Source organism: Agelaius phoeniceus, chromosome W (genome assembly GCF_051311805.1).
Source record: "Agelaius phoeniceus isolate bAgePho1 chromosome W, bAgePho1.hap1, whole genome shotgun sequence".
Taxonomy (NCBI): domain Eukaryota; kingdom Metazoa; phylum Chordata; class Aves; order Passeriformes; family Icteridae; genus Agelaius; species Agelaius phoeniceus.
Genome location: NC_135301.1, coordinates 245 through 9,398, shown reverse-complemented (window position 1 = coordinate 9,398; position 9,154 = coordinate 245). Strand labels below are relative to the sequence as shown.

The 9,154-nt window shown below is 50.0% G+C and overlaps 1 long non-coding RNA gene across 1 annotated transcript; it reads left to right on the top strand.

Annotated features, from left to right (window-relative positions):
• Positions 1-226: 226 nt before the first annotated feature.
• LOC143696614 (uncharacterized) lies at positions 227-3,226 on the top strand. The gene is made up of 3 exons (XR_013186009.1): positions 227-308; positions 1,212-1,409; positions 2,988-3,226. It is a non-coding gene; the product is annotated as an uncharacterized LOC143696614 (long non-coding RNA).
• The last annotated feature ends 5,928 nt before the right edge of the window (positions 3,227-9,154 follow it).

The window sequence follows — 9,154 nt, the reverse complement described above, 5'->3', positions numbered from 1 at the left end:
GCGGGCTCCGTAAATGGCCGGGAGGGGTGAAAGACGTTCAGGAGTGCAAAAGGGACACGATGGCTGAGAAGAATGGCCGGGGGGGGGGCGGCCCGGCGGGGCGGCTTTCGGCGGGCGGCGGAGGCGCGGTCGCAGCGCTCCGCGGGCCGGGGGCAGCGAGCGGGGGCGGGCGAACGCCATCGGAACGGGGCTGCACCCCCCCCCCGAGCCCGCGCACGCGCCTCTTCAGGCGGCGGAAGCGACGGCGGGCCGGAAAATCCCGGCGGGGCGGCGGCGCTGCCCGCCCTTTCTGCCGCCAGCTTTGCAAGGTAAGACCGCCCGCCCCGTCCCGCCCCGTCCCGCCGCCCTCCGGTGTCTGTAAACAGACGGACTCCCTCTGGCTTCCCACTTCTCCGTGCTGGAGAGTGGGAGAAAGGTCCGTGCTGCTTGCCGTGTCCTCGGTGGGCAGAGAGCTCTGACCTTGCCTTGCATGGGCTGCTGAGGATTGGATCCTTGGGGATGTGCTTGGATGCATTTAGTGACCTTTACAGATTTCTTTCCCCGCTTTTTTCAGTTCACAGAATCATGGAAGAATTCAGGTTGCAAGGGGCTCTAAAGATCACCTCATTCCAAGGCTGCTGCCGCCGTGGGCAGGGACGTGCTTCCATCGAGCAGCTTGCTCAGAGCCTCATCGCAGAGCACCGAGGGGCCTTGAGCACTTGCAGCGATGGGGCAGCCCCAGGACCTCTGAGCAACCTGTGCCCTGTGCCAGCCAGGTGCCAGAGGAGGAAGGAAGCCCTTCCCACCTGGAGCAGAGGCTGCGTAGCCTTGTGTCACCGAGCGTGTGAGACAGAAAGGCCCTTCCTTTCTGGAGGGGTAACAACACTCAAAGCTCTTTCTCGGGACAAGCCGAGCAATGGAAGGCCAAAGGAGCCTTCAGTTCTTCCAGCAGCTTTGGGAACAACTTGAAGGAGGAGCAGAGCTGGCCTGGTGCCTGCCGGCTCTGCAGGCAGTGGGCATGGCGAAGCTGCAGCTGCATCTGTCTTCTTGGCTGAGGCTTTATAAATAAGGCGCTTTTCTGTAGTTCCTTTTCAGGCATGACGTGCAAGTTGCTCCTAGAAGTCCAAAGGCAGCTGTTTTCTTAGCAGAAGGAAGTCAGGAGGAGGCAAAGCCAGCAGCTAAGTCTGGATAAAAAACTTGGCTAACCTCTTTTCCCCCCCTCCTCCAAACAGGCAATTGTGAAGCACTCAGCAGAGATCTGCCCGGGAGGAAAAGCAGAGCCAATCTCTGAGAAGAAGGGACGTGCGAGCTCTGGCGAGGACGGCTGCTCCCCCTGGCCTTGGTGTGGGACCTCCTGAGCTGCCATTCCTGTGGTGGGAGTGTTTCTCCTCTCCTCCAGCCAAGCCAGAGACCGCCTAGGGAAGGAGCAGGTAAGGTTGAAGTACCGAGGTCTCCCAGGTAAGAAGTGACACGGCAAAAGGAAATGGCCTCAACTTGCAGCAGGGAAGGCTTAGATTGGATTGGAGGGAAAATTTTTTCACTGAAAGGGTGCTCAGGCATAGGAGCCCAGGGAAGTCCCCATGCCTGGAGACATGTCAAGGATGTCAAGATGTGGTGTTTAGGGACCTGATTTGGGGGGGCAGCAGCTGGGCTGGATGTCCTTAGAAGGCTTTTCCAACCGCAAGGATCCTATGGTTCTGGAAAGCCTTGACCCCTCTGGCTCTAGCACAGCACGTGGATGCTGACAAAATGAGGCTGGTCATAGAGCCTGGAGGTCCCTGTGCCACAGGGAGAGGACAAGCCGGTGTCACCTGCAGGGAGGGTCTCGTCCCCAGAGAGCAGCCAGTGACTCCGTCCCTGCCTGGGGCTCTGGGTGCGCCCTCGGGGGGCGGGGGACGACACCTGCCCTCGGGTGTCCCTCTGGGCACCTGGGAAGGGAACCAGGTCCATCCGTGCGGCAGCTCCAGGGCTTGCAGGCTTTGGGGCTTTGCAGCTGTGTGCCTTGTCACAAGGTGGCAGGGACGTGACACTGCCTGGCAACGCTGCTGGCCTCGGATCCTTGCTGCTCTCATCCTTATCCCATATGGATTTAGCAGCAATCTTCTGTCTTTGCTTTCAAACTGTCCTTGGGAGAGTTCCAAGAGAGGGTCATTAGTTATTTCAAAGCCTACATCTTTTACCTCTTGGCACTGAAGAGAAAAGACACAAACCTGCTTTGCATCCTTCTGCCTGGAAGTCATTGTGACACGGGGAAGGGAGGAAGGGGCTGGCCGGGGTCAGCCTCTGCTGAGCCTCAGCTCTGGCTGCTCCTGCTCACAGGGTAAAGCCAAAAGCTGTCGTGATCAAAAACGCAGGCCACCCTTCTGACCTGAGTCACAGGGGCCGTTTCTTCTGAATGACTCAAGGTGGGAAATCATTCTTGGAGCTTCAGAAGAAAAAAAACCCCAAAACCCTAGGTACGTTTGTAAGAGTGTGTATGTACGGACATTTCCTTCGATGAAGAAGAAAATCTTAGAAATATCATGTCACGTCTGGCTTCCTAGAGAAGATCCTGAACTCTGGGCTTCTGAAAGCAAATGGCTGTGCATTTATAGGAGCGTTTCCCTTCTTTTTATGTGCCTCCCCCAGTCATCTTCTACCCTTGCCCACGGCAAGGAGAGCGCGGTGATTTGGCTGCTCCGCTCTGCCGAGGTTGTTGCAGGCTGTGTAGCAGGGAGTGAGGCCTTTTGTGGCTGCTCATCAAACATTTTCCTACAGCCTTCTCCCTGCAATGGTAAAATGAGACTTGTGTTAGCGAGCAGTCAAGTAGAGCAGGTAACATTAGAAAAGAATTGTTTCTGAGCTGCTGTTCACTAGCACGTGTTTCCCCTTTCCGGCAGAGCGCGCATCATTGCGGGCTTGGGATCGATTGAAATGCGCTAAGGAAACCAGCTCTGGGGAGGGAGGGAGGGAGGGAGGGAGAGAAATGCTCTCTTAACATGTGCCAATTCTTCTGTCAAACTCATCAGGGCAGGACAGCGTTCAGACTGAAAGTGTAAGAAGATGTGGAGGGAGACAGAGAATCTGACAGGAGCACCGGACTCACAAGTGCACGAATTTTGCTTTTGGCTTGGATTCAAACGCAGAAGTTGTAAGGAGTTTGGGAAGGAGAAGGGACATTTCAGAAGGAGAAGAAGAAAAAGAAGTTGTTGTTGTTACAGCCCTGGCAAAATCTTTGGTTCTAGCTAATAAAGGAAGCTAGTTGAAATAAAAAAAAAGAAAAAAACGTGGGTTTTTTTTTTCCTTCGCTGTTGTATTCGTTGGTGGTTCGTTATATGGTGTGTTGTTTTATTTCTTGGTCTTATTACCTCTGTGTAAATAGTTTTTTTGAGTGAAGCTAACTTTCTGGACGGGTTGGTTTGTATTTGAGGTAGGATAAATTTCAAGAGGTTTCTTTCCTAGACTTCTGATAGGTATTCCTGGGATTTTGGTTTTGTTTACTGTGTGTATCAACAGAGAGATTTGGTAGGGCCAGCTGGGCTGGCGTGGCCGGGGCGGGGCGCCGTGTCGACGAGTTGACGTCATTCGGCGGCGCTCTGCCTGCAGTTCGCCCATGCAGACGGCAGGGGGCGCTGTGCCCGCAGTGCGCCCATGAAGACGGCAGGGGGCGCTGTATAAATAGAGTATTAAGTATAAACTATCTAAAAGAAGAAATAAAAGCTCTATGTCACCTGCAGCTGTAGAAAATTTCAGGCTCCCATGGAGGAAATAGTTTTCCTAAAATCATTACCGTTTTGGGGTTTTTTGCACTCCCCGGTAGCCTGAACGTTTCGACTGCTGCTTTTTTATCCTAAAGCCAGAATGGAAATCCCAGAGTAGAAATACAGGGAAAGAAAGAGAGAAAGAAAGAAAGAAAGAGAGACAGAGAGCGAGACAGAAAGAGAGACAGAGAGAAAGAAAGAAAGAGAGAGAGAGAAAGAAAGGGAGACAGAGAGAGAGACAGAAAGAGAGACAGAGAGAAAGAAAGGAAGAGAGAGAGAGAAAGAAAGAAAGAAAGGAAGAGAGACAGAGAGAAAGAAAGAAAGAGAGAAAGAAAGAGAGACAGAGAGAGAGAGACAGAGAAAGAAAGAAAGAGAGAAAGAAAGAGAGACAGAAAGAGAGACAGAGAGAGAGAGACAGAGAGAAAGAAAGAGAGACAGAGAGAGAGAGACAGAGAAAGAAAGAAAGAGAGAAAGAAAGAGAGACAGAGAGAGAGAGACAAAGAAAGAAAGAGAGAAAGAAAGAGAGACAGAAAGAGAGACAGAGAGAAAGAAAGAGAGAGAGAAAGAAAGAGAGAAAGAGAGACAGAGAGAAAGAAAGAAAGAGACAGAGAAAGAAAGAGAGACAGAGAGAGAGACAGAGAGAGAGACAGAGAGAGATAGAGAGAAAGAGAGACAGAGAGAGATAGAGAGAAAGAGAGACAGAGAGAAAGAAAGAAAGAGAGACAGAGAGAAAGAAAGAAAGAGAGAAAGAAAGAAATAGAGAAAGACAGAAAGAAAGAGCGAAAGAAAGAAAAGGAAACAGGAAAGGAAGAAAAAAAAAAGGAGGAAGAGAAAGGAAGAAAAAAAATGAAAAAGGAAAAGGGTGAGAGTGAAAAAGAAAGAGCGAAAGTGGAAAAGGGGGTGAAAAACAGAGTGAAGAAAAGAAAAAAGAGTTGGAGTGGAAAAGAAAGGACATTCGGGAGGGGCGGTGCTGCCTAAGGTGCTTCCGCGCCCAGGAGCGAAGGAGCCGTTTGACCTCCTGGCGGGAGCGCAGCTCCCGGTGGCGGAGAACGGAGCGGTGGCTGTCAGTCCGAGACTCCAACTCCCGGCAGGCCCTGCGGCCGTAAAGCGCGGCGTCTGACGCAACGGCCGACGCGCCATATGAATGGCTGGCGGGCCGAGGCGGCCGCGCGCCGGGGGAGCGGGCTGGGCGCGGGGAGCTCCCGGCGCCTGTGCCGCGCGGGACGGAGCCGCGGCAGCGACGCTGGAGGGGCGAAGCCTCCGTCCGGCCGCCCGCACGGAGCCGAGCGGCGCGGAAGGGGCGTCCGCCCGGCGCCTCGGCCTCGCTCAGCGGTCCCGGTGGCGGGGGCTCAGCTCGGGCGGGGCGCGCTGCCGCCCGCCGATGGCGGAGCGCCAGGCGGTGCTTTGCTGCCGCGGGCCGGGAGCTGCAGGAGCCGCCCCGGGCGAGCGGCGCCGGGCGCTGCCGCGGTCACTGTGCGGCGGCTGCCCTCGGGCTGGCGGAGGCGCGGGAGCCGCCGAGCTGCAGCCGTCTCCCTCGGGCCGCTGCCGCTGCTGCGGGCGGGGGCGGACGAGCGGCTGCGGAGGCGGCTCCGCGGCGGGCTCAGCCTTGCGAGCAGAGAGCGCTCGACATCGCTGGCATGACACGGCTGCTGAGTGCCTCAGTGCTCGTGGCTCTTCCTTCCACGCAAACGGATGGAGCGGCATCGCTGAGCAGTAAAACACAGCGATGGCCCGGAGAATGGCGAGCGCAAGGAGCGCCGGGCAGGATCCTTCTGATGGCACAGGTGCGATCGGCAAACTCAGCCCCTTGTGCCCCTACCCTCCCGACCCCCAGGGGAAATGCTCTCCAGCCTCGAGCTGCTGAGAGACAAAACGTGTGATTTGACACTAGGGTCCGGAAAAGGTTTCCGTTTAGATTAGCAAATGCCTCCATTGTTCTCAGTTACATCCTAGGATCGGTTTTAGGCAGTGACTTTCTACCGCTTGTCGGATTTTCTTGTGCAATGGTAAGAAAATAGGCAGGTCTGATACTGGTTTCGCTTTTTTTCTACTTCATGTTCCATGAGCTGCTTTTATCCAAGCAATTGTTTTAAAGTTCTACTGTAGGCGTTTCTGGTTCACTTTTTTTTTTTTTTTTTTCCCTCTAAATCGGCAGTAAATATAGCTGAGTAAAATTACCTTGGTTTTCTTCCTTCTTAAATGTTTTTATTGATAATCCTATTTGAATATGCAGAACACGTGGGTATGTCCTGTAATATATCCTAGCTTTTCTTGTTTACAGGGTACTCAGAAAATATTTTTCCCTTCGAGTCCCACTGAAACATTCTCCGTGCAATCTCCGTTAAGGTCTGTGTTTGCAAATAAGCCACCATCAGCTGAGATATTTGCCTGTGTACCTTTTCCTGTCATTCAGAGCTTGCGTTCTGTGGTTTTTATGATAAACCTATCAAACTTGCGAAACCGTTTTGCAAGTCTTAACCGTTGAAGGCAGCAAGAAGTGGTTTTAAAGCCTGTTCTTGAGCAGACAAAGGGGAAAAGTGTGAATTTGCTGCTGAACTTGTCCTTTTTCATTTGACTTGCCTTGAATTATTTAGGAAGAGGGAGAACTAGAAAAAAGAGAGAAATAGAATTGGTTCTTGAGCCCTCCTAAAATGCTCCCCGTGATTCCGTGTGGAGCCAAAGTGAAGGGTGATGGAACAGAGCCCCTGTGCTTTAGAAGGAAATCAATTTCAACCTGATCTCCACCCTGAGTCTCCCTAATTTCTGTTTTTAAAATGCAAACTCAGTTTAGGAAGTGTTGGGAGTCAGTATTTTGGGGAAGAAATGGCAGTTGCACAAACCGTTCCATTTCCCAGAGGCTCTGGGAAGGATTCATTTTGTAAGCGCTGTAACTGCCATCGGTTGGGGGTTCGGGGTTGGAATGTGCACTTGCCCTCCTATAAAGCACTCGTTCATTTGCATTTCAGTGCCAGGAGTCTGGAGAAACTGGAGAAGAGCCCAAGAGACATTTTTCATCCTGAGATACAAAAGGTAGGAAGTGACTTTTTTTGGTTTGGTTCTTTTTCTTTATGATTTCCTGGAAATAGAAGTAATTAAGTATAGATCCTACTGGTTTGTTTCTTCCAGTAGCTAATAAGAATAATAATAATAATAATCTAATACTACTTAAACTGTCTCTTTATCCATTGAACTGGCCATTTCAAATCCAAACTTCTAAACACCAATAAAACCATCATCCTTGTAGAATCTTTAATAGGAGGGGGCTAAAGATGCTGTTTTTGTTGACAGGATGTATTGGTTCTTGAAGGGCAAGAGGTGAGTACAAGCCTGACTACTTCTTGCTCACAGACCCGTCCGGTGAATACGGCTTTGTATTTGGATGGGCTTTTGATGACTTCTAAATCAATTGCTCGTTACAGTAAAAAGAAGTCATGTTTTTTGGAACCTGACAGCAAAAATAACTTGAAGCACCAACTTAATCATAATTGATCACCCATCTAAGTTAATGATTTTATGCTATACTATCAAAGTTTAAAGGTAAATTATTGTGTAGTAGGAGATGGTATAAAATGTATGTTCTAATGTGTAGGATGTAGGCAAAGATTAGAGGAAACAAATTTTTATGTCTTCTGTTTGACTGTTCACCAAATAATATTTGGTTTTATTTTCCAGGGATTGGTGAATTTTAAATTTGGAGTCCTCTATGCTAAGGATGGTCAGCTTACAGGTGATGAAATGTTCAGTCATGGTGAGGTTTTCACCTTCTCCTTAATTGTTTTGCTCATCTAAAAAAAAAAAAAAAAAAAAAAAAGGTATGTTTATTATTTGTTACCCCGTTCTGTCCGTTTCCTCCAGTATTCTGTCCAGTATTTGCTGGAGCTCTGCTTACCCAAGCTTTGGGTAAAACAAGCTTTGGGTTCCTTCTGTCCCACTGGGTGTTGCCCAGTTTGGTTGCATCTGGTGAAATTCAGCCTGAGCCCTTACAGAACCAGCTCAAACCACGTGAGAGCCATTCGCAGCTCTCTCAGGACACCCGGAGGAGGATGGGTGACGTTTCTGAGCATCTGGCAAGTGCACTTCTATCAAAACTCGGCCTGTGACATTGCTGGGGAAAACCCTTCTGTATCCTGAAGGGTTCCTCAAAGTCTGTTGAGGATCCAGTTAGCAGTTGCTCACCTGGATGGTTCCAGCTCCTCAAGCTAACACTTGTACTCTTGCCCTGTAGTTTAGATCTATTGTAGTTTTGTTATTTTGCAAGATTTTACGTCTTTGGACAATAACGTGCATTTCACTCTTCGGAACCTCTCGGATCGTGCTTTGGTGCAGCACCACCTAATGGGACACTTGGCTGCTGTGCTGAAGGGCTTGGTTACTGGAATTGTAAATCCCGGAGAGTTTGTAAGTCTTCTGTCCCCAGGGAGGTGTCACGCTTTGTTCACCGTTGCTCTGTTTGTCGGGTGCTGCTTCTCGTCGGAGGTATTAACTTCAAACTGCCCTGTTCTTTTTTTAACTTTTTTTCCTGGTTCTCTCCGTAGGGCAGGGAAGGACTCTCGTATCCCGGTCGTCAGACTCAGCGCTGCCCGAGAAGATACAGAGACTGTAAAAATCATAAGGAGCAAATGTGACTGCAGAGGAAACAAACTGGAGAGAACAAAAGGTGATATTGTTCTCCTTAGCCTGGATTAGAAACATCCACTGCGCTTTGATGCCGGTGGCTGCCAGGGGCTCGTTAGGTCTCTTGAGGCAGGTGTAGGTGTTCACTTGTAGGTTCTATTTTTTGGCAAAGGACCACGAGAGAAGTTTATTTATAGATCCAAATAAACATTCATCTTATCTGAACATAACCTGTCATCCCCTTTCTGACATTAAGGACTCCTGTATAAATACTTGGGGGGGTTTTCTTTGTCATTTCTGAATGGTTCCATTTTGCCGGCTACTTGAACAAATCTGAGGGGGTTTAATTGCAGACTGCTTCCTTGAAATTCTGTTGGTCTCTGCTTGGAACCCTTCTTGTACTGCTTAATGAAAGACTTCGGATGGTGTTTTCTTGCCTGTTTGTGGTTAAGGTCGTGCTCTGATGCATTTACAGAAGCCATGGCAGGAGAGAGTCAGCTGCTGGAGTAGAGGAGACAGTACTATCCCTGTGCAGCACAGAACTGTGCTGCTGCTGTGTCATCAGCTGTGTCTGCACTGAAAGTAGCCACCTTCACTTGTAGGTAGCTCCTTGGTGCTTTAGGACACGCTGAGGGATTTATTCCTTTTGGGATCCACGATGAGAATTCCCAAGAGAGGTAGTAGTAATAAGGTCTGAGATTGGAAAAAAGCCTGTGTCCTTGGAATGTTGTTGTTGTCGTCAAAAGTTAATTTTTCCTTCTTTCTTAGCCGGTAGTCAGCTTTTTGCTTTATTTTTTGTGGTATCAGTATTTGATTGTTTA